Source organism: Scyliorhinus canicula, chromosome 15, assembly GCF_902713615.1.
Source record: "Scyliorhinus canicula chromosome 15, sScyCan1.1, whole genome shotgun sequence".
Lineage (NCBI taxonomy): Eukaryota > Metazoa > Chordata > Chondrichthyes > Carcharhiniformes > Scyliorhinidae > Scyliorhinus > Scyliorhinus canicula.
This window is the reverse complement of record NC_052160.1, coordinates 61,773,333-61,799,771: the sequence shown is the minus strand read 5'-3', so window position 1 is coordinate 61,799,771 and position 26,439 is coordinate 61,773,333. Positions and strand designations below refer to the sequence as shown.

Sequence of the window (26,439 nt, the reverse complement as noted above, 5' to 3'; positions counted from 1 at the left end):
CAGTGAGAGCAGCTTCCCTCTCTGGATCAAAGTGAGCCGGCCGCTGAAATTGACACGGCCGGCTGCTCTCTCCCTCCAATCCAACTTTTAAGTTTTAATGTTTCTGATTGGAGGGAGAGAGCAGCGGGCAGTGTCAATTTCAGCGGACGGCTCACTTTGATCCGGAGAGGGAAGCTGCTCTCTCACTGAAACAATCAGCTGGCCGCTGAAATGACACTGCTGGCTGCTCTCTCCCTCCAATCAGAAAACATTAAAACTTAAAAGTTGGATTGGAGGGAGAGAGCAGCCGGCAGTGTCAATTTCAGCGGCCAGCTGATTGTTTCAGTGAGAGAGCAGCTTCCCTCTCCGGATCAAAGTGAGCCGGCCGCTGAAATTGACACAACTGACAGTTGGGGTCCATCAGCCCCCCCCGCGGTATATCGCGAACCGCGGTATTGCGGAGCGCGGTATAACGGGGGACTACTGTACTGTCCTTGACTAGCAGCGCCACACCTCCCCCTCTTTTGCCCCCTTCGCTGAGCTTACTAAAACACTTAAACCCCGGAATCTGCAACAACCATTTCTGTCCCTGCTCTATCCATGTCTCTGAAATGGCCACAACATCGAAGTCCCAGGTACCAACCCATGCTGCCAGTTCCCCTACATTATTTCGTATACTTCTGGCATTGAAGTAGACACACTTCAAACCACCTACCTGAACACTAGCACCCTCCTGCGAAGTCAAATCTGTGCTCCTGACCTCTATACTCTCAATCTCCCGTACCCCAAAACTACAATCCAGGTTCCCATGCCCCTGCTGAATTAGTTTAAACCCCCCCCAAAGAGCACTAACAAATCTCCCCCCCAGGATATTGGTGCCCCTCAGGTTCAGATGTAGACCATCCTGTCTATAGAGGTCCCACCTTCCCCAGAAAGAGCCCCAGTTATCCAGAAATCTGAATCCCTCCCGCTTGCATCATCCCTGTAGCCACGTATTTATTTGCTCTCTCTCCCTATTCCTCGTCTCACTATCACATTCTCCCAGTGTCTGCGTGGGTTTCACCCTCATAGCCCAACTGTGTGCCTGGTAGGTGGATTGGCCACGCTAAATTGTCCCTTAATTGGAAAAATAAATTGGGTACTCTAATTTATTTTTTAAAAACCTCCATCAGGTACCGCCATTGACCTTCTCTGCTCCAAGGAAACCTGCGCATCTTTTGGATTGTGGGAGGAAAACGAAGCACCCAGAAGCAACCCACGCAGGCACTGGGAGAAAGTGAAAACTCCACATAGACACTCACCCAAGGTTCAAATTGAAACCGGGTCCCTAGCACTGAGAGGTAGCAGTGTTTACCACCAGCTGCTGTGGTGAGATTTGAACCCACATCCCCAGAGGAATTGCCTGGGCCTCTGGATTATTAGTCCAGCGGTATTACCACCACGCCACCGCTGCCCCTCACATGAATACAAATGACAAGAGAACAACATAATAACTGGTTCAATACAATCATTAGACATAGCTAGATGCTTCTATAAGCCCATTCTGAGACAGTGAGAAATATGATGAAGCCATGAAAACATGGTAAAATTGTGCACACCCTCCCACAACATGTCAGCTCGCAATTACCACGAGTGTTCAGGATACATTTTCCACACCATGTTCAGGCATGCACCAAAATACATCTCTCTCAACCCCAGCAGTACTAAAGGCTCCATTGACACACCACAGGCTCCTCTCCTCGGATCCCAGACCCGTCTGCACCCCTGCAGCAGCCAATCATGGATTCTTTATATCCACCCCTCCGAAAGAAGGGTGATAGCAGAAGGCAACAAGATGTTAACCAAAAAGAGGATGCAGCTCAATCTCAAGACTTGGTGCACCACAGAGGCGATAACCAGCCTCTCAGAACTTCCTCAGTATGAACTTCCGGTGGCGACTATGATGGAGTAAGTCGCACATTTGATGGCTCCCGCTCTGGTCGGACTTTTAGACCTTTCCCCCGGACTTTTTTTAAATGGCAAATTCGAAGTCTGAGGCAATTGGGCACCGTTTCCACATATCAGTGTATGGAGAAAAGAACCAGAAGTGCACAAAAGGGCAGAAACAAGAAGTGAGCCACGAGCTGTGTTGAAGCTGCAGCGGGAGACAGTATGGCCGAGGACCCCTGGGGTGGCAGCGCAGCTACCAACGGACACGGTGATGCAGGCCATCCAGGATGGTTTTGCCAGGCAGAAGCGGGAATGGTTGGACCCGATTAAAGAATCAATCGATCGGCTAGAGAGCAGTTTGGACGCCCAGGATCGGGCAGTTCAGAAGGTTGAGAAGGCGCTGGCTGAACAGGAGGCGTATCAAACAGCGGTGGAGCTGGAGATGCTTTGGGAACAGCAGAAAAGGCCCCTTGTGCAGGTGGAGGACCTCGAGAACCAGTCCCGCCGGCAAAACTAATTGTCGGGCTCCCGGAGGGGGCTGAGAGAGCAGATGCTGGGGCATACGTAGCGGGTATGTTCAAAAAGCTGCTGGGGGAGGGGGCATTCCCCCGACTGGTGGAGGTGGTATGGGCGTACCGAGCGCTTGCTAGGAATCCGCGAGCGGGGTCCCTCCAAGGGCAATGTGGTGAGGTTCCAGGACAAGGAATACATTCTTCGGTGGGCCAAGCGAACGCGGAGTTGTAAATGAGATAACAGCATCCTGCGGGTGTACCAGGACCCGAGCGTGGAAGTGGCGAGGAAGAGAGCAGACTTTAATCAAGTCAAGTCTATTTTCTTCAAGAAGGTGAAGTTCGATCTGCTGCATCCGGCGCGTCTCTGGGTCAAGCATGAGGACCAACATCACTATTTTGGGTCGCCCAATGAGGCAATGGGCTTTGCTAAAAGAAAAAGGACTGGTGAGGGTCTGAGAACTCTCGGACTTTGAGACAACTTGTTAGCCTATATTGGACCCCTTTTTTCTGTTTTTTTGGGTTTTGTTTTCCTATTTTTAAATTGGTTATGCCTTCTCTTATTGTTTCGTGTCTGTTTTTGGGGCTCTGTTTAAGGGAAAAAACTCAATTTTTCGTTTTTGGGTTCTTTTCTCAGTAGATGTTGGCTATGTCCCTTTTATTTTTATTGATGTGCACTTTTGTAGGATGGAGACGTGCCTGTTTGAGTTTCGGTGGGTGGTGCTTTTGTTTTTGTGTTTTCTTGCTGTTGGATGTTTGTTTGGGGGTTGTTAGATGAGGCAGTTTTTTTGTATGAGGGGGAGGGGAGCGAGGGAACAATAGCTGGGAGACTTCTTAGCGCCGGGGGCTGGGGCCAACAAGCTAGCTGGGTGAGCTAGCTCACGGCAGCACAGTGGGGGGTGTGTATACATTTAGCTGACTAGATGGGTTAGGTTTTAGAGTAGTGTTGCTAGAGGGGGGGGGGGATGGGTTCTGCTGATGAGGGAGGGACTTCAGTGGAGGGACACTGAGGAGGTCGGGGGTGGGGGCCGCCGTGGGGCAGGCCTCCCCAACTAGGCTGCTCACCCGGAATATTCAGTGGCTAAATGGGCCGGTAAAGAGGACAGTGTTTGCGCACCCGAGGGGTCTGAAGTGGGACGTGGGTTGTGATCTTGGTTAACAAGCGGGTGATATTTGAGGTGGGGAGGATAGTCTCGGATGTGGGAGGTCGATAGAGCATGGTTAGCGGCAAGCTGCAGGGAATGAAGGTAGTGCTGGTCAATGTATATGCGCCAAATTAGGATGATGGTGCTTTTATAAAGAGGGTGCTTTTTGGGGGGGGGGGGGGGCTGGCGGACGAAGCGATGTGCAAGAGGCTGAGGCAGTGTATGCTGAATTACCTGCAGGTCAATGATACAGGGGAGGTCTCAGCAGCGGTGGTCTGGGAAACGCTGAAGGCAGTGGTGCGAGGCGAGTTGATCTCAATCCGGGTCCACAGGGACAGGACGGATAGGGCAGAAACAGGCAGTCTGGTAAAAGAGATTCTACAAGTTGATAGGAGGTATGCGGAGGCTCCAGAGGCAGGGCTTTTTAAGGAACGCTGGAGGCTACAAGCTGAATTTGGTTTGTTAACCACAGGGAGGGCAGTGGAACAGCTCAGAAAGACGATGGGGGGGCAGCACGGTGGCACAGTGGGTTAGCCCTGATGCCTCATGGCGCCGAGGTCCCAGGTTCGATCCTGGCTCTGGGTCACAGTCTGTGTTGAGCTTGCACAGTCTCCCCGTGTTTGCGTGGGTTTCGCCCCACAACCCAAAGATGTGCAGGATAGGTGGATTGGCCACGCTAAATTGCCCTTTAATTGGAAAAAAATGAATTGGGTATACTAAAAAAATTTTTTTTAAAGGAAAGGCGAAGGGGGCGATTTATGAGCACGGTGAGGCCAGCTGGATGCTTGCACAGCAGCTCAGAAAGAGGGAGGCAGTTAGAGAAATAGGGAAAGTTATTGACAGGGATGGGAACTTAGTTGGGGACTCGGCGGGGGTAAGCAAGGCCTTTCGGGACTTTTATAGCAGGTTGTATAGGTCGGAGCCCCCTGCGAGGACAGAGGGGATGAGGCACTTCTTGGAGGGGCTGATTTTCTCGAAGGTGGACGGGGAACTGGTAGAAGGGCTGGGGGCCCCAATCGGGCTGGAGGAGATAGTGGAGGGTTTGAAGGCCATGCAGTTGGGTAAGGCTCCGGGACTGGATGGGTACACAGCCGAGTTCTATAAAACGTTCTCCGGAATATTGGGGCCAGTACTGATGAAGGTCTTTAACGAGGCTAAGGAAAGAGGGGTTCTGCCCTAGACGATGTCACAGGTCATGATCTCGCTCATCCTGAAACGGGACAAGGACCCAGAGCTATGTGGGTCTTACAGGCCGATTTCCTTGTTGAACATAGATGCCAAACGTCTGGCCAAAATCTTGTCCTCCAGGATTGCGGACTGTGTACCGGACGTTATTGTGGGGGATCAGACGGGGTTCGTTAAGGGTAGGCAGCTGGTGGCCAATGTAAGAAGGCTGTTAAACGTGATCATGATGCCTCCAGAAGGTAGGGAGGTTGAGATAGTGGTCGCGATGGATACGGAGAAAGCCTTTGGCGGGGTTGAGTGGGGAGATGCTGGAGCGGTTCGGTTTTGCGAGGGGCTTTATTGACTGGGTTAGGTTGCTGTACTGGGCTCCGGTTGCAAGTGTATGGACAAACAGGACTTCGGACTATTTTAGACTGCACCGGGGGGATGAGACAGGGATCCCCACCGCTGCTTGTGCTGGCGATAGAGCCGCTGCTCTGACTTCCGGTGGCGGCAATGCGGAGCTAAGCCGCACGTACGGCAGCTCCTGCTAAAAACGGACTTTGGGGCTCTTTTCAGGGCCCCCAACGGAACTTTGTCGTCAAATCCCGACGTGGGAAGAGGACTGGAGTCGATCCCTACGGTCCGGACCAGGAGTGGGGTAAGAAGAAAAACGGTGGAAGCACCCCTGGAAAAGCGGGGGAAGGAAAACAAAATGGCGGCCGGCGGAGTGGAGGCAGTGGGCGCAGGAGCAGCAGGAGCTTACGGTGGAGCTGCTGGAGTCGTTGAAGGTTACCACCAGAGAGCTGATGGAGGCTCAGACAACCCAGGGGACCGCGATCCGGGAGCTGCAGAAGCAGGCCTCCAAAAGGGAGGATGAGGTCGTGGCCGTCACGGGGAAGGTGGAGATGCATGAGGCGCTCTATAAAAGGTGGCAGGAGCGGTTCGAGGAGCTGGACAACCGGTCAAGGTGGAAGAATTTGCGGATCCTGGGCCTCACGGAGGGGCTGGGGGGGTCGGACCTGGCGGCCTATGTGGTTGTTATGTTGAACTCGCTGATGGGAGCTGGGTCCTTCCAGGGGCCCCTGGAGTTAGAGGGGGCCCACAGAATTCTGGCTCGGAGGCCCAAGCCGAACGAGCCGCCGCGGGCGGTGTTGGTGCGGTTTCATCGGTTCGTGAATCGTGAGTGCGTGCTCCGGTGGGCCAAGAAGGAGCGGAGATGCAAGTGGGAGAACACGGAGGTGCGGATCTTCCAGGACTGGAGTGGGGAGGTGGCGAAGCGGAGGGCCGGGTTCAACCGGACGAAGGCGGTGCTCCACAGACTGAGCGTGAAGTTTGGCATGTTGCAGCCGGCGCGTCTGTGGGTCACCTATAAGGATCGGCACCATTATTTTGAGTCCCCGGAGGAGGCGTGGGCCTTTGTGCAGGCTGAGAAACTGGACTCAAACTGAGGGTCTAAGATGGGGGATGTTGTATAATAATGTACTTGTGTTTGCTCTGTTTAATGTAAGATGTGGGTTGGCCTTAGGGTGGGTGGGGTGATGTCGTTATGTCTTTGTTGTATGGGTTTTTTGTATGGGTCTGGTGGACGGGTTCGGGCAGGGGAGTAAACGGGGAGCTGGTGGGGGGGGACTGACAATGGGAGTTGCCCTAGAGGCGGCGGGGCTGGGCAGGGCGAAAGCACGGGCTTTTCTCGGGTTTCCCGCGCTGTGAGATGGTGGAGGGCGGAGTCAGGGCTGAGAAGCGCGGGCCGTTGCTGGCTGTTTTCTTTTCCCGCGCAAGTGCCGGGGGGGGGGGGGGGGGGGGGGGGGGACACCTGTTGATGGGCACGAAGGAGGATGGGTAGTCCCACGTGGGGAGGAGTCAGAGGTAGGGCGGGAGTCGCCGGGGTCAGCAGATGTTAGCTGGCTCACGGGAGTGCTATGGAGGGAGGGGCGCGGCTAGGAGGGGCCCTAGACTTGGGGGTTACCGGGTTGCTACTGAAACGGTCAGGAAGGAGCTGGAGGATGCGGGGGGGTGGGGGTGTTGCCGCCACCGTGGGGAGCTGGCAGAGTGGGGGACGCTGGCCGGAGGTGGGCAAGGGATGGGTTATGGCTAATCGGCAGGGGAGGGAGGCAGGGAGCCCTCTGATCCGGCTGATAACCTGGAATGTGAGGGGGCTGAATGGGCCGGTCAAACGGGCCCGGGTGTTTGCGCACTTGAAGGCGGATGTGGCCATGCTCCAAGAGACACACCTGAAAGTGGTGGACCAGGTTCGGCTGAGGAAGGGATGGGTGGGCCAAGTATTTCACTCAGGGCTGGATGAGAAGAGTCGGGGGGTGGCGATCCTGGTGGGGAAGAAGGTGACATTTGAGGCGTTAAATGTGGTGGCTGACAGTGGCGGGAAGTATGTGATGGTGAGTGGTAAGCTGCAGGGGGAGCGGGTGGTGTTGGTGAATGTTTACGCCCCAAATTGGGACGATGCGGGGTTTATGCGGCATATGTTGGGCCGCATTCCGGACCTGGAGGTGGGGGGCCTGATCTGGTTTAGAGGGTGGAGGATGTTGAATACTCTGCCATTGCCATTTCAGATCATGCCCCGCACTGGGTGGACCTCGGGCTGGGGGAGAGGGACCAACGTCCGCTCTGGCGCTTGGAGGTGGGGCTGCTGGCAGATGAGGAGGTGGCCGAGAGGGTTCAGGGGTGTATCGAGAGGTACCTTGAGGCCAATGACAACAGGGAGGTCCGAGTGGGAGCAGTCTGGGAGGCATTGAAGGCGGTGACTAGAGGGGAGCTGATTTCCATCCGAACCCATAAAGGGGGGGGGAGAGAGGAGGAGGAGAGCAGAGGGGGAGACTGATAGGGGAGATGGTGAGGGTGGATAGGAAATATGCGGAGGCTCCGGAGGAGGGATTGCTGGGGGAGAGGCATAGCCTTCAGGCCAGGTTCGACCCATTGACTACCAGAAAGGAGGAAAGCACAGGGGGCGGTGTACGAATATGGGGAGAAGGCGAGCAGGATGCTGGGGCACACCAGCTCCGAAAGCGGGACGCGGCCAGGGAGATTGGGGGAATGACGGATAGAGCTGGGAAGGTGGTGCGGAGGGGGGGTAGATGTTAATGGGGTCTTCAGGGACTTCTATGGGGAACTGTACCGGTCGGAACCCCCGGTGGAGGGGGGGTGGAATGGGGCGCTTCTTGGACAAGCTGCGATTTCCGAGGGTGGAGGAGGAGCAGGTGGAAGGACTGGGGGCGCCAATCGAGCTGGAGGAGGTGGTTAAAGGGATAGGGAGCATGCAGTCGGGGAAGGCGCCGGATGGGTTTCCGGCGGAATTCTATAAATGTATGTGGACCTGTTGGACCCCCTGTTGGTCCGGACCTTTAATGAGGGGGGGGGGGGGGGGGCTTTGCCCCCAACTATGTCACGGGCGCTGATTTCCTTGATCCTGAAGCGGGACAAGGACCCTCTGCAGTGTGGGTCATATAGGCCGATCTCGCTGCTAAATGTAGACGCCAAGCTGCTGGCAAAGATCCTAGCCACAAGAATAGAGGATTGCGTGCCGGGGGTCATTCATGAGGACCAGACGGGGTTTGTGAAGGGAAGGCAGTTGAATACAAATGTACGAAGGCTCCTCAACGTTATTATGATGCCGGCTGTGGAAGGGGAGGCAGAGATAGTGGTGGCATTAGATGCGGAGAAGGCCTTTGATAGGGTTGAGTGGGAGTATCTATGGGAGGTGTTGGAGAGGTTTGGGTTTGAGGAGGGGTTTATCCGTTGGGTGAGGTTGCTCTATGAGGCCCCGATGGCGAGTGTAGCCAGAAATAGGAGGAGGTCGGAGTACTTTCGGCTGTACCGGGGGACGAGACAGGGTTGTCCACTGTCCCCCTTGCTCTTTACGTTGGCGATTGAGCCCCTGGCCATGGTGTTGAGGGAGTCAGGGAACTGGAGGGGCCTGGTGCGGGGTGGGGAGGAGCATAGAGTGTCGCTTTTTGCGGACGACCTGTTGCTGTATGTGGCGGACCCGGTGGGGGGGGATGCCAGAGGTGATGAGGATTCTTAGTGAATTCGGGGGCATCTCTGGGTATAAGCTGAACCTGGGCAAGAGCGAGTTGTTCATGGTGCACCCGGGGGATCAGGAGGAGGGGATTTGTAGGCTCCCACTGAAGCAGGCAGGGAAGAGCTTCAGGTACCTAGGAGTCCAGGTGGCTGGGAGTTGGGGGGCCCTGCACAAGCTCAACCTCACAAGGTTGGTGGAGCAGATGGAGGAGGAGTTCAAGAGGTGGGATATGTTACCGCTGTCACTGGCGGGGAGGGTGCAGTCCGTTAAGATGACGGCGCTCCCGAGGTTTTTGTTCCTGTTCCAGTGCCTCCCCATCCTTATCCCAAAGGCCTTTTTTAGGAGGGTCAACAGGAGTATTACAGGATTTGTGTGGGCGCATGGGACTCCATGGGTGAGAAGAGTGTTCCTGGAACGGGGCAGGGATGGGGGGCTGGCGTTGCCCAACCTCTGTGGGTACTATTGGGCTGCCAACGCAGCGATGGTACGCAAGTGGGTAATGGACGAGGAAGAGGCAGCATGGAAGAGGATGGCGGTGGCGTCCTGTGTGGGCACGAGCCTGGAGGCGCTGGTAACGGCACCTTTGCCGTTCCCTCCAACGAGGTATACCACGAGCCCGGTGGTGGCGGCTACCCTCAAATTTTGGGGGCAATAGAGACGGCATAGGGGAGAAGTGGGGGGCTCAATGGAGGCCCCGATACGGGGGAACCATTGGTTTGTTCCAGGGAGCATTATGGCGGATTTCTGGGCTGGCACAGGGTAGGGGTTAGGAGGTTGAGGGACCTGTTTGTGGAGGGGATGTTCGCGAGCTTGGGGGAGTTAGAGGGGAAGTTTAGGCTCCCCCCGGGGAACATGTTTAGGTACATGCAGGGGAGGGCGTTTGCCAGGCGGCAGGTGGCAGGTGCTATCTCTTTCCCATTTGTTGTTTGGGGGTTTTTTGTTTTTTCTTTTGTTTGCAGTTGCTTTTGAAGTTGGGTGGGTGTTGTTCTTGGGTTTTTAACCGCGGTTGTTCTGCAAATATTGTTGTCATGTTTATATTTTGTAAAAATCTTAATTTAAAATTTTTATTTTTATTTATTTTATTTTATGTTTTTTTTTTTAAAAAGAGCCGCTGCTCTGAGGGTCTCGTCCGGGCAGGGCGGGGCGGGCCACAAGGGTCTCGTTGTATGCAGATGACCTACTGTTGTATGTCTCAGCCCCAATGGAGGGGATGGAAGAAATTATGGGAATTTTAGGGGGATTCGGCCGGTTTTCAGGGTATAAGCTCAATATGGAGAAGAGCAAGATGTTTGTGGACCAGGCAAGAGGTCAGGAGAGGCGACTGGGGGAACTGCCGTTCAGTGTGGTAGGGGACAGTTTCAGGTACCTGGGTATCCAAGTGCGAGGGATTGGGACATAGAACAGTACAGCACAGAACAGGCCCTTCGGCCCTCGATGTAGTGCCGAGCATAGTCCGAAACCAAGATCAAGCTATCCAACTCCCTGTCATTCTGGTGTGCTCCATGTGCCTATCCAATAACCGTTTGAAAGTTCCTAAAACGTGTCCGACTCCACTATCACAGCAGGCAGTCCATTCCACACCCTAACCACTCTCTAGTAAAGAACCTACCTTGGACATCCCTCCTACATCGCCCACCCTGAATCTTATGCCCCCTTGTAACAGCTACATCCAACCGAGGAAATAGTCTCTGAACATTCACTCTATCTATCCCCCTCATCATCTTATAAACCTCTATTAAGTTGCCTCTCCTCCTCTTCCTTCGCTCCAAAGAGAAAAGCCCTAGCTCCCTCAACCTTTCCTCACAAGACCTATCCTGCAAACCAGGTAGCATCCTGGTAAATCACCTTTGCATCCTTTTCAATGCTCCCACATCCTTATTATAAGGTGACCAGAACTGCACACAATACTCCAAATGTGGTCTCACCAGGGTCATGTATAGTTGCAGCATAACCCCACGGCTCTTAAACTCAAGCCCCCTGTTAATAAACGCGAACATTATAGGCCTTCTTCATGGCTCTATCCAATGGAGTGGCAACCTTCAGAGATCTGTGGACATGAACCCCAAGATCTCTCTGTTCCTTCACATTCCTCAGAACCCTGCCGTCGACTCTGTAATCCGCATTCAATTTTTTTTCTACCAAAATGAATCACCTCGCACTTATCAGGGTTAAACTCCATCTGCCATTTTTCGGCCCAGCTCTGCATCCTATCAATGTCTCTTTGCAGCCTACAACAGCCCTCCACCTCATCCGCTACTCCACCAATCTTGGTGTCATCAGCAAATTTACTGACCCACCCTTCAGCCCCCCTCCTCCAAGTCATTGATAAAAATCACAATTAGCAGAGGACCCAGCACTGATCCCTGTGGTACACCGCTGGTAACTGGTCTCCAGTCTGAACAATCGGGACAGGCTACACAAATTGAACTTGGTCCGGCTGGTGGAGCAGACGAAGGAGGATTTCTGGAGATGGGATGCGCTTCCGTTGTCTCGGACAAATCGGTAAAAATGACGGTCCTCCAGATATTCCTATTCGTTTTCCAATGCCTCCCCATCTTCATCCCACGGTCCTTTTTTAAGCGGATCAATAAAATTATTGTGGGCTTTGTGTGAGTGATGGCACGTCCCCGCGAGTGAAGAGGGCAATGCTCGAGCGGAGTCAGGGGGGATGGTGGGCTGGCGCTGCCGAAGTTCAACAATTATTACTGGGCAGCTAATATAGCCATGGTGAGGAGGTGGCTGGTGGGGGGAGCCGGCGTGGGTGCGTATGGAGGCAGCTTCTTGTAAGGGTACAAGTCTGGGGGCGCTGGTAGCAGCGCTCTGCCGTTTCCGCCAGCGCAATACTCCACCAGTCCAGTGGTGGCGGTGGCCCCGAGAATCTGGGGGCAGTGGAGGAGACACGTGGGAGCAGAGGGAACATCGGTATGGTCCCCAATCTGCGATAATCATCGGTTTGCCCAGGGAGGATGGACAGGGGGTTCCGAATTTAGCAAAGAGCGGGGATTGAGAGGATGGGGGACTTGTTTATAGAAGGAAGATTCCCGAGTATAAGGGCGCTGAAGGAGAAGTTTGCATTGGCGAGGGGAAATGAATCTCGATATCTGCAGGTGCGGGACTTTCTGCAGAGGCGGGTACTAACCTTCCCACTCCTGCCACTAAGGGGAATTCAGGATAGGGTGGCTTCTAGAGGATGGATAGGAGAGAGGAGCGTCTCAGACATATATAAAGAGCTTATGAAAAAAATGAAAATCGCTTATTGTCACGACTAGGCTTCAATGAAGTTACTGTGAAAAGCCCCTAGTCGCCACATTCCGGCGCCTGTCCGGGGAGGCTGGTACGGGAATCGAACCGTGCTGCCGACCTGCTTTAAAAGCCAGCGATTTAGCTCAGTGAGCTAAACAAGCCCGGGATTCGGAAGAGACACAGACCGAGGAGCTGAAGCAAAAGTGAGAGGAGCTGCTGGGGGGGAAAGTTAGAGGAGGGCCATTGGGCGGAAGCGTTGGGTAGGGTCAACACGACCGCAACATGTGCCAGGCTCAGCCTGATCCAATTTAAGGCTCACATGACAGTGGCCCGGATGAGCAGATTCTTTGGGGTGGAGGACAGGTGTGCAGAGGGCCAGCGAACCACGTCCACATGTTCTGGGCATGCCCAAAACTGAGGCGATTTTGGCAGGGGTTTGCCAATGCCATGTCCACGGTATTAAATACGAGGGTGACAATGAGTCCAGAGGTGCCGATTTTCAGGGCGTCGCAGGATCCGGGAATCCAGGAGGCGAAAGAGGCAGATGTTCTGGCCTTTGCTTCCCTGGTAGCCCGGAGACAGATATTACAAGCATGGAGGGACTCGAAAGCCCCTGAAATCAGAGACCTGGCTTTCGGACATGGCTGGCTACCTCTGCCTGGAGAAAATTAAGTTCGCCATGAACCTCTGTTAGGGTTCGCCCGGAGGTGGCAACAATTTGTCGACTTCTTCGCAGAGAATTAATCGTCAGCAGAAGGGGGGGGGTTAGGCTAGTGTAAATTAGGGGGGTAAATAATGATGGGACCTGTGGGAGAGGAGGTGGTATTTGCACTATGTTAATATTTTCCTTGTTATGTACATTGTTAATTTTGTTGCTGTTACAATGTCAAAGAAATACCTCAATAAAATGTTTAGATCAAAAAAAAAAGAACTTCCCCAATAGGCACCTCCGAAGATCTGGGGAGGCAACAGGGTACCAGCCATAGCACTGGAGCTGGCCTAACCCAGCACCTCCCAACACACAGGAATCAATACCCCAGAAGACATCCAATACACCCCAACACCACATACCAGCTGGACTGCACCTCTCCAACCACATCCAGGGCAGGAGACCGCCCCCATTTATACTGACAAGAAAAGAATGATTACGCCCCAACTGGGGAGACCCCACCATCAAAGAGGAGAATTGCCAAGGCACCCAACACAATTGGGTGCTCTGGGAGGAGTGGGACAATTCCGTCCTCCCCGGTACAACTAGGGGAACCTTCCCGGACCAGATTTAGGATTAATAACAGGACCCTACTCACCCCGATGACAAGAAGAAAAGTGTGGCGGAGGGGGAAACCCCCATGGGAAAAATGCCTGGACTGATCTAGTCCAGCACTGTCCATAATCACAGAAAGAATTCAAAAAACCACTCTCTCTCATTAACAGATCAGCCAAGGATGAACCAAACCCACCTCAGCGTGCACCACCACTCATATCCTCCCATTCTTTGAGAAAAAAAAGACCCAGGGAAAAAAGACTCAACGAGGAATCAGAGGAACCCAGTCCTCTCCAGGATACACAATTTGCCCAGGCTATCCAAAAAGAGAAAGGCAAGATTTCAAAATAACAAAATAAAATAAGCTACTACGGTTTGCTCTAACTGTGGAGCTATCCTCAATCTAGTGAGAACTTAACCAAGCTTAACATCCAACTCACCATCATCTACACATCACTCACCCTGCTTCCACTCATCTTCATTATAAACAAGGTGACAAGTGCCAAAAAGGCACTCCCCTCACGTAACCACAAGGATTATAACACACAATGACAAAAAGCAGTAAAACTACACAGACCATATTTCACAATCGACTCAATCGGATTTTGCAAGAACAGGATAACAGATGACACGCCCTCGAGCTCACATCTCACAAGCCCTTGCAGGAGAAAAGACAACAATAAATAATCTACAACATAATCACAAGGGAGTGATGTGTAGAATTAGAGAAGAATTGCAGGATAATGACACCATCTGTATTGTTCGAGATGGCCAACGCCAAGACAGGATCAGCAAACACTCCTCAGGATCTCTCAAGGATTCAATGAACAGAACATCGTCACTTTCACCATATCGCCACCTGAGCAACCTACTGCCGTGGTGGGATGACTTGGCCCGCTCAGCCACCTCCAAATCCTTGCGACAAGTGTAGAGGATAGGATAACATAGGGCCTTTGCCTCCCACTACTAGTCAGGTACCAGGCTCACAAACACACTTTGCCCAACCCCTACCTCCCAGCCAGTCAGAATGAACACACCATGCAGTAGGATCAATGTCTGGCAGGCGGGTCCTTATCAGGCTACGTGCTCTTCCGAATGGAAGGACTCTCTCATGCGCCTCCAGCATTCGCCCTAGGAGAGCTTCAAAGTGAGCTCTAAAGACCTGCACCAGAGCTGAGATCTTCACCAAAACAAAATTCTCAATGGCAGCATCGGCAAGGCGAAAGCCTACTTACCACCAACAACGCCACTGCAAGCTGGGCCCCACCGCAGCCCATTCCAACAATGATGGTTAAATGAGGATTTTCTCCAATTTATTGTGGCTCCTCTGCTGAACAGCAACCAGAATTCTCCAGAGACATAGCGCAAGACATATATCCCAAGAAAAAACAAATATGAAACGTGCACCAGGATAAAATAAAAGGATTACAAAATCAGCACTCAGAGCTCATGAAAACACAGCCGTTCCGGACCTCACATCACGCACCGCCCCACTGGCACATTTTCCTGCAAGTAGCTGCTCCAGTCCACTTATGCCAAATCAAATTTTATCTTAGTAAAATTTACCTCTTCTCAGTTAAGAAGTTTTATTTCTGGCCCAGCCTTATCCATAATTATCCGAAATCTTAACTAAATTTTTTTTTTTTTCTTTTTTTTTATAAATTTAGATTACCCAATTATTTTTTCCAATTAAGGGGCAATTTAGCCTGGCCAATCCACCTACTCTGCACATTTTTGGGTTGTGTGGGCGAAACCCACGCAGACACGGGGAGAATGTGCAAACTCCACACGGACAGTGACCCAGAGCCGGTGAAATCTTAACTGAATTATAGTCACTTCTCAAAAATACTCACCAAGTGATACAGATTCCAAGGGCGGCACGGTGGCACAGTGGTTAGCACTGCTGCCTCATGGCACCGAGGACCCGGGTTTGATCCTGGCCCGGGTCACTGTCCATGTGGAGTTTGCATTCCCCCCACGCTTGCGTGGGTCTCACCCCCCACAACCCAAAAAGATGTACAGGGTAGCTGGATTGGCCATACTAAATTGCTCCAAAAAAAATGAATTGGGTGTTCTAAAATTATTAAGAAAAAAAAACTGAAATGCTTTCCACCTGCCCGGGTTTATTTCCAAATATTAGGTATGTCCAAATTTGCACCCTCCCTTGTTGGGCTTTTCACACACGATATGCAATTTAAAGAATTTTGCTCCCTCCCTACCTTGCACACGTGAACTATTCCAGTTAAAATCCCCTATTATGGGACTTCCAGTGATGTCACGCAAGAGTAAGTAGCCGAAAGGTGGCCCCCGCCAGGGTCCTTGTTTTTCAATACCTTTTGCCCATTTTTCAGGCAGAGTTTGTTTTAAAACCCAGTGGCTGACTATATAGCGGTTAGTCGATCAAACTAAGTTGAAAGTCTCATCAAAAGAGCCCCAGGTTGGTAGCCTGGCGAGGAAATCTGAGGGAGAGAAGATAGTGGTAGGGCAGCACAGTGGCGATGGGTTAGCCCTGCTGCTTCACGGTGCCGAGGTCCCAGGTTCGATCCCGGCTCTGGGTTACTGTCCATGTGGAGTTTGCACATTCTCCTCGTGTTTGCGTGGGTTTCGCCCCCACAACCCAAAGATGTGCAGCCTAGGTGGATTGGCAACGCTAAATTGCCCCTTAATTGGAAAAAGTGAATTAGGTACTCTAAATTTCTAAAACAAAAAAGGTAACCGTGACGGCCACACCCATCAGATTTCTAAGAAAAAAGATTGCGGTTGCGGCCACACCCATCACAGTATGCATGCTAGCTACGATGGCACAGGAGCTGGAGAAGATCAGGAAGCAGACAGTCAGACAGTTTGATTGGCAAGCAAGAGTTGGAGGAGTCTTTTAAAGCCACCATTTAGGAGGCATGGGGTTCGATCCAAGAGAAGCTGGGCAAGACTTTGAAGGGCATGGAGGAGACCACGTTGCGGCAAGAGGGCCAGCTCACTTCGCTCGAAGCAGAGATACTGCTCATGGTAGAGAGCAAAAACTGCCTGAAGGCAAAAGTTGAAGACTTGGAAAACAAGTTGAGGCGATCAAATCTCAAAATGGTGGGATTGCCGGAGGGAGTGAAGGGCTTAAGGCCCCAAGGCTTTCGAGTTTTTTTTTAAATAAACATTTTATTGAGGTTTATTTGGGCATTGTAACAGCAGCAATATAAACAATGTACATGAGAGTATAAACATAGTGCAAATACCATCTCCCTCCCCAACAGGTCCCACCATTAATTAACCCCCAAATCTACACTCACCTGACCCCCTCTGCTGACGATTAATTTTCCGTGAAGAAGTCGATGAATGGTTACCACCTCCGGGCGAACCCTAACAGTGACCCTCTCAAGTCAAATTTGATTCTCTCCAAACAGAGAAAGCTAGCCATGTCCGATAGCCAGGTCTCCGACTTTGGGGGCATTGAGTCCCTCCATGCTAGTAATACCCGCCTCCAGGCTACCAGGGAAGCATAGGCCAGAACGTCTGCCTCTTTCTCCTCCTGGATCTTCTGACACCCCGAAATTCGCCATCTCTGGACTCATTGCCACTCATTTTTAATACCTTGGACATGACCTCAGCAAACCACTGCCAAAATCCCCTAAGCTTTGGACATGCCCAGAACATGGGGACATGGTTCACTGGTCCTCCTGCACATTTTGCACACCCGTCTTCCACCCCAAAGAATCTGCTCATCCGGGCCACTGTCATGTGTGCCCGGTGAACGACCTTGAATTGAATCAGGCTGAGCCTGGCACAGGGTACGGTCGCGTTGACCCTACTCAACATGTCCACCCAAAGGCCCTCCTCTATCTCTCCCCCAGCTCCTCCTCCCACTTTCGCTCTCAGTCTGCATCTTCTCTGACCCCATAAGTTCCTTGTAAATGTCAGAGACGCTCCCCTCTCCTACCCATCCTCTGGAAACTACCCTGTCTTGTATCCCCCTGAGCAGGAGTGGGAAGGTTGATACCTGTCTACGCAGAAAGTCCCGCACCTGCAGATATCTAAATTTGTTCCCCCTCACCAATGCAAACTTATCCTCCAGCGCCCTCATACTCGGAAAGCTCCCATCTATAAACAAGTCTTCCATCCTCTCAATCCACGCTCTCCACCATATTCGGAACCCCCCCCATCCATACTCCCCGGGGCAAACCGGTGATTATCGCAGATTGGGGACCAGACCAATGCTCCCACTGCCCCCACATATCTCTTCCACTGCCCCCAGACTCTTAGGGCTGCCACCACCACGCGGCTGGTGGAGTACCACGCCGGCGGGAACGGCAGAGGCGCAGTCACCAATGCCTGCAGACTGGTGTCCTTACAAAAAGCCGCCTCCATATGCACCCATGCCGACATCGCCCCCCCACCCCCCCAAAACCAGCCACTTCCTAATCATGGCTAGATTAGCCACCCAGTAATAATTGCTAAAGTTCGGCAGCGCCAGCCCGCCCTTTCCCGATTCCGCTCAAGCATTACCCTCCTCAGTCGCGGGGACTTGCCACCCCACATGAAGCCCGCAATAACTTTATTGACCCGCTTAAAAAAGGACCACGGAATAAAGATGTGGAGACATTGAAATACAAATGGGAATCTCGGGAGGACCGTCACTGTCACCATTTGGACTCTCCCAGCTCGAGACAATGGGAGCGCATCCCATCACCGGAAATCATCTTTCATCTGATCTACCAACCGGGCCAAGTTCAATTTATGTAGCCGGTCCCAATCCTGCACTACTTGAATAGCTAGGCACCTGAAACTGTCCCCAACCAATCTAAACGGCAGTTCCCCCAGTCCGCAAACATCTCACTCTTCCCCATATTAAGTTTATACCCAGAGAACCGCCCAAATTTCCCTAAAATGCCCATGATTTCTTCCATCCCCTCAACTGGATCCACAACATACAAGAGCAGGTCATCCGTGTAAAGCAAGACTCTATGCCCCCCCACCGGACCAGCCCCTTGAGGCTCTCAAAGCAATTGCCAGCGGCTCTATAGCCAGCGCAAACGGCAGTGGGGAGAGGGGGCATCCCCGTCTTGTCTCCCAGTGCAGTTTAAAATAGTCCGAAGTCGTCCTGTTCGGCCGTACACTCGCCACAGGAGCCTGGTACAACAACGTGACCCAGTCAATAAAGCCCCTTCCAAATCCGAACCGCCCCAGAACCTCCCATAAATAATTCCATTCAACCCAGTCAAAAGCTTTTTCCGCAGCCATTGCGACCACTACCTCCACCTCCCTACCTTTTGGGGGCATCATAATCATGTTTAACAGCCTTCTGACATTTGCCACCAGCTGCCTGCCCTGAACGAACCCCGTCGGATCCTCCACAATAACATCCGGTACACAATCCTCAATCCTGGAGGACAAAATTTTGGCCAACAGTTTGGCGTCTACATTCAACAGTGATAATCCACCTGTAGGACCCACATGGCTCCCGGTTCTTATCCCGTTTTAGGATAAGCAAAATCGTGCCTGTGACATCGTCTGGGGCGGAACCCCTCTTTCCCTTGCCTCATTAAACACCTTCATCAGCACCGGTCCCAACATCCCGGAAAACTTTCATAGAACTCCGCTGGGTCCGTCTGGTCCTGGGGCTTTACCCGACTGCATGGCCTTCAAGCCCTCCACTATCTCCTCCAACCCAATCGGGGCTCCCCAGTCCTTCTACCAGCTCCCCATCCACCTTCGGGAAAGTCAGCCCTCCAGGAAGTGCCTCATCCCCTCCGGCCCCGTAGGGGGTTCAGACCTGTACAGCCTGCAATAGAAATTCCTAAACGCCTATCCCTGCCAAATCCCCAACCAAGTTCCCATCCCAGTCAATAACTTTTCCTATTTCTCTAGCTGTCTCCCTCTTTCTGAGCTGCTGTGCAAGCATCCTGCTGGCCTTCTCTCCATGCTCAGAGATCGCCCCCCTCGCCCTTCTGAGCTGTTCCACTGCCCTCCCTGTGGTTAACAGGCCGAACTCCGCCTGTAGCCTCCGCCGTTCCCTTAAAAGCCCTATCTCTGGAGTCTACGCATACCTCCTGTCAACCTGTAGAATCTCTTTTACCAGTCGGTCCGTCTCTGCCCTGTGAGCCCGGATCCAGGTCAGCTCTCCTTTCACCACTGCCTTCAGCACTTCCAGACCACCGCTGCTGGCACTTGCCCGCATCGTTTACCTGCAGCTAATTTTGTATGCATTTCCAGTCTCTCGCACACTGCTTCGTCTGCCAACAGCCCTACATCAAACCTCCATTGCGGGCGCTGATTGCTATCTTTACTAACTTGCAGGTCAACCCAGTGTGGAGCATGGTTCGAGATTGTGATCGCAGAGTACCCCGCGACCACCACCCCTGCCAGCAAGTCCCTACCCAAGATAAAGAAATTGATCCGTGAGTAAACCTTATGCATGTGGGAGTAGAAGGAGAACTCCTTCACCCTCGGCCGCCTAAATCTCATGGATCCCCCCCCCCAACCACCTGCTCCATGAACCCCTTCAGTTCCTTTGCTGGCACCCTGCCCGGTCTTGAGCATGACCGATCCAGGCCAGGATCAATAACTGTATTAAAGACCCCTCCCATAATCAACTTGTGCGAGTCCAGGTCCGGTATCTTCCCAAGCATCCTCTATCAATTCCACGTCATCCCAATTTGGCGCATACACATTAACCAGCACTACTTTCATCCCCTCCAGCTTACCGCTAACCATAATATATCGACCTCCACATCCAAAACTATTCTACCCACCTCAAATATCACCCGCATATTAAATCAAGCTCGCAACTGATCTTTGTGTCCAGCCCTGAGTGAAAGAACTGACTGACCCAGCCTTTCCTCAACCTAACCTGGTCCACCACTCTAAGGTGCTGCTAATGGTGCACTAAATTCATAATTACTGCAATCTCCTGCAACATTACCACGTCCGCCTTCAGTCACCTCAGGTGCGCAAACACACGTGCCGTCTTGACCGGCACATTTAACCCTCGAACATTCCAGGTGATCGGTCTGGTTGGGGGGGGGGGGGGGGGGGGGGGGAAGAGAGAGAGAGAGAGAGAGAGGAGATGAGAGAGACGAGAGAGAGAGAGAGAGAGAGAGAGAGAGAGAGAGAGAGAGAGAGAGGGAGAGAAGAGAGAGAGAGGAGAGAGAGAAAAGAGTGCTTGTCCCCCCTCCGTCGATCAGCCATCCCCTTTCTTGGGCCCGCCTCGAGCCCATGCACCGCCACTCCTCCGGTCCGCCCCCCCCGGCAACACCTGCCACCGACCTCCTCTCTGTTCCTCAACCGAAGTTCCTCCCTCGTCAGCAGAACTACTCCCCCCAGCAACACCACTCTGAAATCTAACCCATACAATAAACTAAACATATGTCTCCCCCCCCCCCCCCCCCCACTGCGCTTCCGTGAGCTAGCTCACCGAGCTAGCTTGGTGGCCCCCGCCACCAAATAGTCTCCCACCTATTGTTCCCTCCCCCCCCTCCGCTTATACAAACAAATTCCCTCATCTAACAACCCCCCAACCCCCACACAATCACACAACTGAAAGAAAAACACCAAAATCCAAACAAGCACGTCTGCATCCCACAAGAGCGCACATCAAAGCAAAAGACATTGCCAACATTCACCAGAAAGAAAACCTGTAAACGAAAAACGTTTTCCCCCCTTCTCACACAGAACTCAAAAAACGGAAGAGAAAAAAAAACCAATATAAGCCAACAAGTTGCATCAAAGTTCAAAAGTTCTCAGCCCCCCACCACTCCTTTCCTTTTCGCGAAGTCCAGCACGTCTTCGGGCGACTCAAAATAATGATGCTGGTCCTCATATGTAACCCAGAGACGAGCCGGATACAGCAGTCCAAACTTCACCTGTTTCTTGAAGAAGATTGGCTTAATCTGGTTGAAGCTGCCCTTTTCCTGGCCACCTCCACACACAGGTCCTGGTAAACCCGCAAGATACTGTTGTCCCACTTACAGCTCCACGTTCCCTTGACCCACTGAAGAATACATTCCTTGTCCTGGAACCTAACCACCATTGCCCTCAGAGGATCCCCCGTTTCCGGCCTCCTCGCAAGCGCTCTGTATGCCCTGTCCACCTCCAAGGGGGAGAGAATGTCCCTCCCCGAGCAGCTTCTTGAACATACCCACTATGTACGCCCCAGCATCAGCTCCCTCAGACCCCTCCTCGGCCATGCTGTCTCCTGCTGCAGACATTTCTGGTTCTTTTCTCCATACACCGGTGCGTGGAAACAGTGCCCAGTTGCCTCAGCCTTCGAATTTGCAGCTTAAAACCGGAAAAAAGTCGGGCAGAAAGGTACAAAAGTCCGACCAGAGCAGGAGCCACCAAATGTGCAACTTACTCCTTCATAGCCGCCACCAGAAGTCAAGTATTTCTCATAGTTGTTATGAAGTGATCACCCCTCCAGAGTTGAATAAGGTTCAGCGGGCATTCTGGCAGAAGCTATGGCCGAATGAACCACCACAAGCAGCGCTTATTCACTTTCATAGCTTTCAGTAGGAAGCGAGTCTTGGAGTGGGCCAAGAAGAACCACAATATCGACTGGGACGGGAAGTGTGATTTGGGGTGCCGCATCCAGCAAGATCGAGAGTCACGACCAACTCAAAAGACCTGGCTGCACGAGCGGCTTCCGAGGTTCTTGGGTTGTTTTGGGGGGGGGGGGGGGGGGGGAAAGAGGATCACCGCGGTACCCCCACAGTAGCCTGGCCCGCAACCGGGACCCGCCGTGGGGGCACTCTATTGTTCCACGTCAGCCACTGTGGTCCTCTGCAATGGCCGACGCGGAGATGAACCCCCCCGCACATGTGCTGGGATGACACCAGCTCACGCTGGCACTCCCATGCATGCGCTAACTCGCACCGGCCGGCAGAGGCCCTTCAGCACTGGTTGGCATGGCACCAAGCCCCTTCCCCGCCGGCTGACGCGGCGCAAACCACTACAGGGCCAGCCTAGACCCTGAAGGTGCGGAGAATTCCACACCTTTATGGCGGCCCAACGCTGGAGTGGTTCATGTACTCGGTGCCAGGACCCCCCCCCCCCCCCCCCCCCCCCACCCACCCCACCACACACACACACACACAGCCGGGATGGGGAGAATCCCACCCCATTATTGTGAAACACCAGAGCAGGCAGAGAAAGAGAAAGGACTAGGGCTGGGCTGAGGAGGGCCAATGGGGAATATTTTATTGCGAAAGACAGGATGTTGTAGTATAACCTACTTGCAAACCTTGCAAATAAGTCTAGTACCCGAGTGTTTCAGACTCGAAACATTAGCTCCCTTCTCTCTCCAGATGCTGTGAGACTTGCTGAGATTGTCCAGTATAAGGGCAGCACAGTGGGTTAGCCCTGCTGCCTCACGACACTGAGGTCCCAGGTTTGATCTTGGCTCTGGGTCACTGACCGTGTGGAGTTTGCACATTCTCCCTGTGTTTGCGTGGGTTTCGCCCCCACAACCCAAAGATGTGCAGGCTTGGTCATGCAATTTAAAAATGAACTGGGTAGTCTAAATTTTTTTTTTTAAATTGTCCAGTATTTTCTGTTTTTGTTACTTCTATCTCCTGCTGTTCTGCAATATTCAATGAACTCCCATTTACATTTTCTTCCTGCTTCACACAAAGCAGTAAGAACAATGTTTGACTTTACTTTTTTCAAAAGCAAAACAATGTTGCCAGAAAAGATCGACGATGACACTTCTGACTAAATTGCAAAAGCTCCTTGTGACAGCCGCACAGGAGCACCCAGCGGTGACCTGCAGTTCCGAGAAATACTTCTGGTGCTCGCATAAATTAAAGAGAATTAGGTCGGGACATCTCAAAGTGCCCGAAATAGCAATCGAACAACGTAGAAACAGATGAGTACGATTCAAGAGCAAACAAGGTCTTACCTGGGGTTAAAAAGAACAACAAACAGGCGAGACAATGGAGACGGAAATGAGCAGGTCCCCCGGAGCCAGAAGATGGCGGCTGCTCGGCTTCCCCCGGGAAGGGGGTGGATGGGGGGGGCTCTCACCTAGCTGGGTGCCCAGCCCTGCCCCTCCCCGGGTACAGTCAAGGGGGGGTCCCGGGACAGGGGCCCGACCTCGGCCGGGCCAGACCAGTTGCCGGGAGTGCCCGTGTCTCTGATCCCGGCTCTCTCTCTCTCGCGCACCCACAAACAAGGCCCCAACGAGATCCTCTCTCCCTTCACCCGCTCGATCTTCCCCCCCCCCACTTTGCATTTACCGCGCGCGCCGTCACCACCAGCTCCACTTCCGAGTTATCGGTAACTGCTTCCGGTGCACGTTACCATGGCGACGGCGCATCTCTCCTCCAGTGACAACTTCTCAAGGCAAAGAGGGTGAAGGGAGCTCAACTCTCTGGGCCCTTTATACTGAGACGTGTAAGGTACCAAAATAGCACAACGCAGTCATACATACAAGATTGCTGTGTCTTTTTGGATATTTATAATTATGAGATTGCAAATTCCATAGAATCCCGACGGTACAGAAGGAGGCCATTTGGTCCATCAAGTCTGCACCGACCCTTTGAACATCTTTACAGGCATACATAGCATTCGCAAAACTTGATCCAATGTAATATTCCATCTGAGTAATGATGGTTTGGTTCTGAACATATGGTTTAAATTTGGTGGCATTCAGAAACAAGCTTTGGGCAGGAGTGCAGGTTAGTTCACAATAAAAAGCCATGAAATTGTGAAAGCAAGATCGACATCTGGACAAGAACTGCAGCGGTAGCTGCATATTATCCTCAAGAGTATGCAGTTGTTGAACATCACAACAAAGTTCAAGATTCCCATAGTGAGGGGGCAGCACAGTGGCACAGTGGTTAGCATTGCTGCATACCCCGATGCTAAGCTGCTGGCAAAGATCCTGGCCACGAGAATAGAGGATTGCATGCCCGGGGTCATTCATGAGGACCAGACGGGGTTTGTGAAGGGAAGGCAGCTGAATACAAACGTACGAAGGCTCCTCAACGTTATTATGATGCCGGCTGTGGAAGGGGAGGCGGAGATAGTGGTGGCATTAGATGCGGAGAAGGCCTTTGATAGGTGGAGTGGGAGTATTTGTGGGAGGTGTTGGAGAGGTTTGGGTTTGGGGAGGGGTTTATCCGGTGGGTGAGGCTGCTCTACGAGGCCCTGGTGGCGAGTGTAGCCAGAAATAGGAGGAGGTCGGAGTACTTTCGGCTGTACCGGGGGATGAGACAGGGGTGCCCCCTGTCCCCCTTGCTCTTCGCGTTGGCAATTGAGCCCCTGGCCATGGCATTGAGGGAGTAAGGGAACTGGAGGGTCCTGGTGCGGGGTGGGGAGGAGCATGTACGCGGACGACCTGTTGCTGTATGTGGCGGACCCGGTGGGGGGGATGCCGGAGGTGATGAGGATTCTTAGTGAATTCGGGGGTTTCTCGGGGTATAGGTTGAACTTGGGCAAGAGTGAGGTGTTTGTGGTACATCCGGGGGATCAAGAGGAGGGGATTGGTAGGCTCCCATTGAAGCAGGCAGGGAAGAGCTTCAGGTACCTAGGGGTCCAGGTGGCTGGGAGTTGGGGGGCCCTCCACAAGGTCAACCTCACAAGGTTGGTGGAGCAGATGGAGGAGGAGTTTAAGAGGTGGGATATGTTACCGCTGTCACTGGCGGGGAGGGTGCAGTCCGTTAAGATGACAGTGCTCCCGAGGTTTTTGTTCCTGTTCCAGTGCCTTCCCATCCTTATCCCGAAGGCCTTTTTTAGGAGGGTCAACAGGAGTATCACGGGATTTGTGTGGGCGCATGGGACTCCGAGGGTTAGAAGAGTGTTCCTGGAACGTGGCAGGGATAGGGGGGGGCTGGCCTCGCCCAACCTCTGTGGGTACTATTGGGCTGCTAACGCAGCGATGGTGCGTAAGTGGGTAATGGACGAGGAGGGGGCAGCATGGAAGAGGATGGAGGCGGCGTCTTGTGTGGGCACGAGCTTGGAGGCGCTAGTAACGGCGCCGTTGCCGCTCCCTCCAACGAGGTATACCACGAGCCCGGTGGTGGCGGCTACCCTCAAAATTTGGGGGCAATGGAGACGGCACAGGGGAGAAATGGGGGGCTCCATGGAGACCCCGATACGGGGGAACCATCGGTTTGTCCCAGGGAGCATTGATGGCGGATTTCTGGGCTGGCACAGGGCAGGGGTTAGGAGGTTGAGGGACCTGTTTGTGGAGGGGAGGTTCGCGAGCTTGGGGGAGTTAGAGGGGAAGTTTGGGCTCCCCCCGGGGTACATGTTTCGGTACATGCAGGTTAGGGCGTTTGCCAGGCGGCAGATGGAGGGGTTCCCCCTGTTGCCCCCACGTGGAGTACGGGACAGGGTGCTCTCGGGGGTGTGGGTTGGAGGAGGGAGGATTGCGGACATATACCGGGTAATGCAGGAGGTAGACGATGCCTCGGTGGAGGAACTGAAGGGTAAATGGGAAGAGGAGCTGGGTGAGGAGATTGAGGAGGGGACGTGGGCGGATGCCCTGGATAGAGTGAATTCCTCCTCTTCCTGTGCGAGGCTTAGCCTCATACAGTTCAAGGTGCTGCATAGGGCCCACATGACTGGGACGAGGATGAGGGGTAGCAAGGACGGTGTCGAGGGTGGTGGGATCCAGGGTCGAGCCAGGCTGGGGACTCTCAATTTTTGGGGTGGCAGTGGAGCCGGGAGTGCAGGAGGCGATAGAGGCCGGTGTTCTGGCCTTTGCGTCCCTAGTAGCCCGGCGGAGGATCTTGCTCCAATGGAAGGATGTGAGGCCCCCAAGCGTGGAGGCTTGGATCAATGATATGGCGGGGTTCATTAAATTGGAGAGGGTGAAATTTGCCCTGAGAGGATCAGTACAAGGGTTTTTCAGGCGGTGGCAGCCTTTCTGGGACTTCCTGGCGGAACGGTAGGGAACTAGGCCGACAGCAGCAGCAACCCGGGGGGGGGGGGGGAGGAAGGGGGGGGGTTTGGATTGGGGGGAGGGAGAACTGTGCACATGGGTATGTGGGATGTGGCGGGTGCTATCTCTTTCCCTTTTGTTTGGGTGATTTGTTTTTTTTTTCTTTTTCCTTTTGTTTGAAGTTGCTCTTGAAGTTGGGGGGTATTGTTCTTGGGGTGTTACCACGGTTGATTGTTAATAGAGTCAAGATGTTTATATTTTGTAAACATTTCAATAAAAAATTTTTTTTTTTTAAATGT

The 26,439-nt window shown here is 52.9% G+C and overlaps 1 protein-coding gene across 6 annotated transcripts in view; it reads right to left on the bottom strand.

The window, feature by feature from the left end:
* The window catches only part of zgc:112980 (uncharacterized protein LOC503706 homolog), a 126,308-nt gene extending 102,816 nt beyond the window's left edge, over positions 1-23,492 (bottom strand). For 5 of the 6 annotated variants that reach the window (XM_038819405.1, XM_038819409.1, XM_038819408.1 and 2 more), the window contains exon 1: positions 23,153-23,492. The gene's annotated coding sequence lies outside the window, so the exon portion shown is untranslated. The remainder of the gene's footprint in view (positions 1-23,152) is intronic. The other variant, XM_038819407.1, reaches the window with a different exon arrangement.
* Between the last annotated feature and the right edge of the window lie 2,947 nt (positions 23,493-26,439).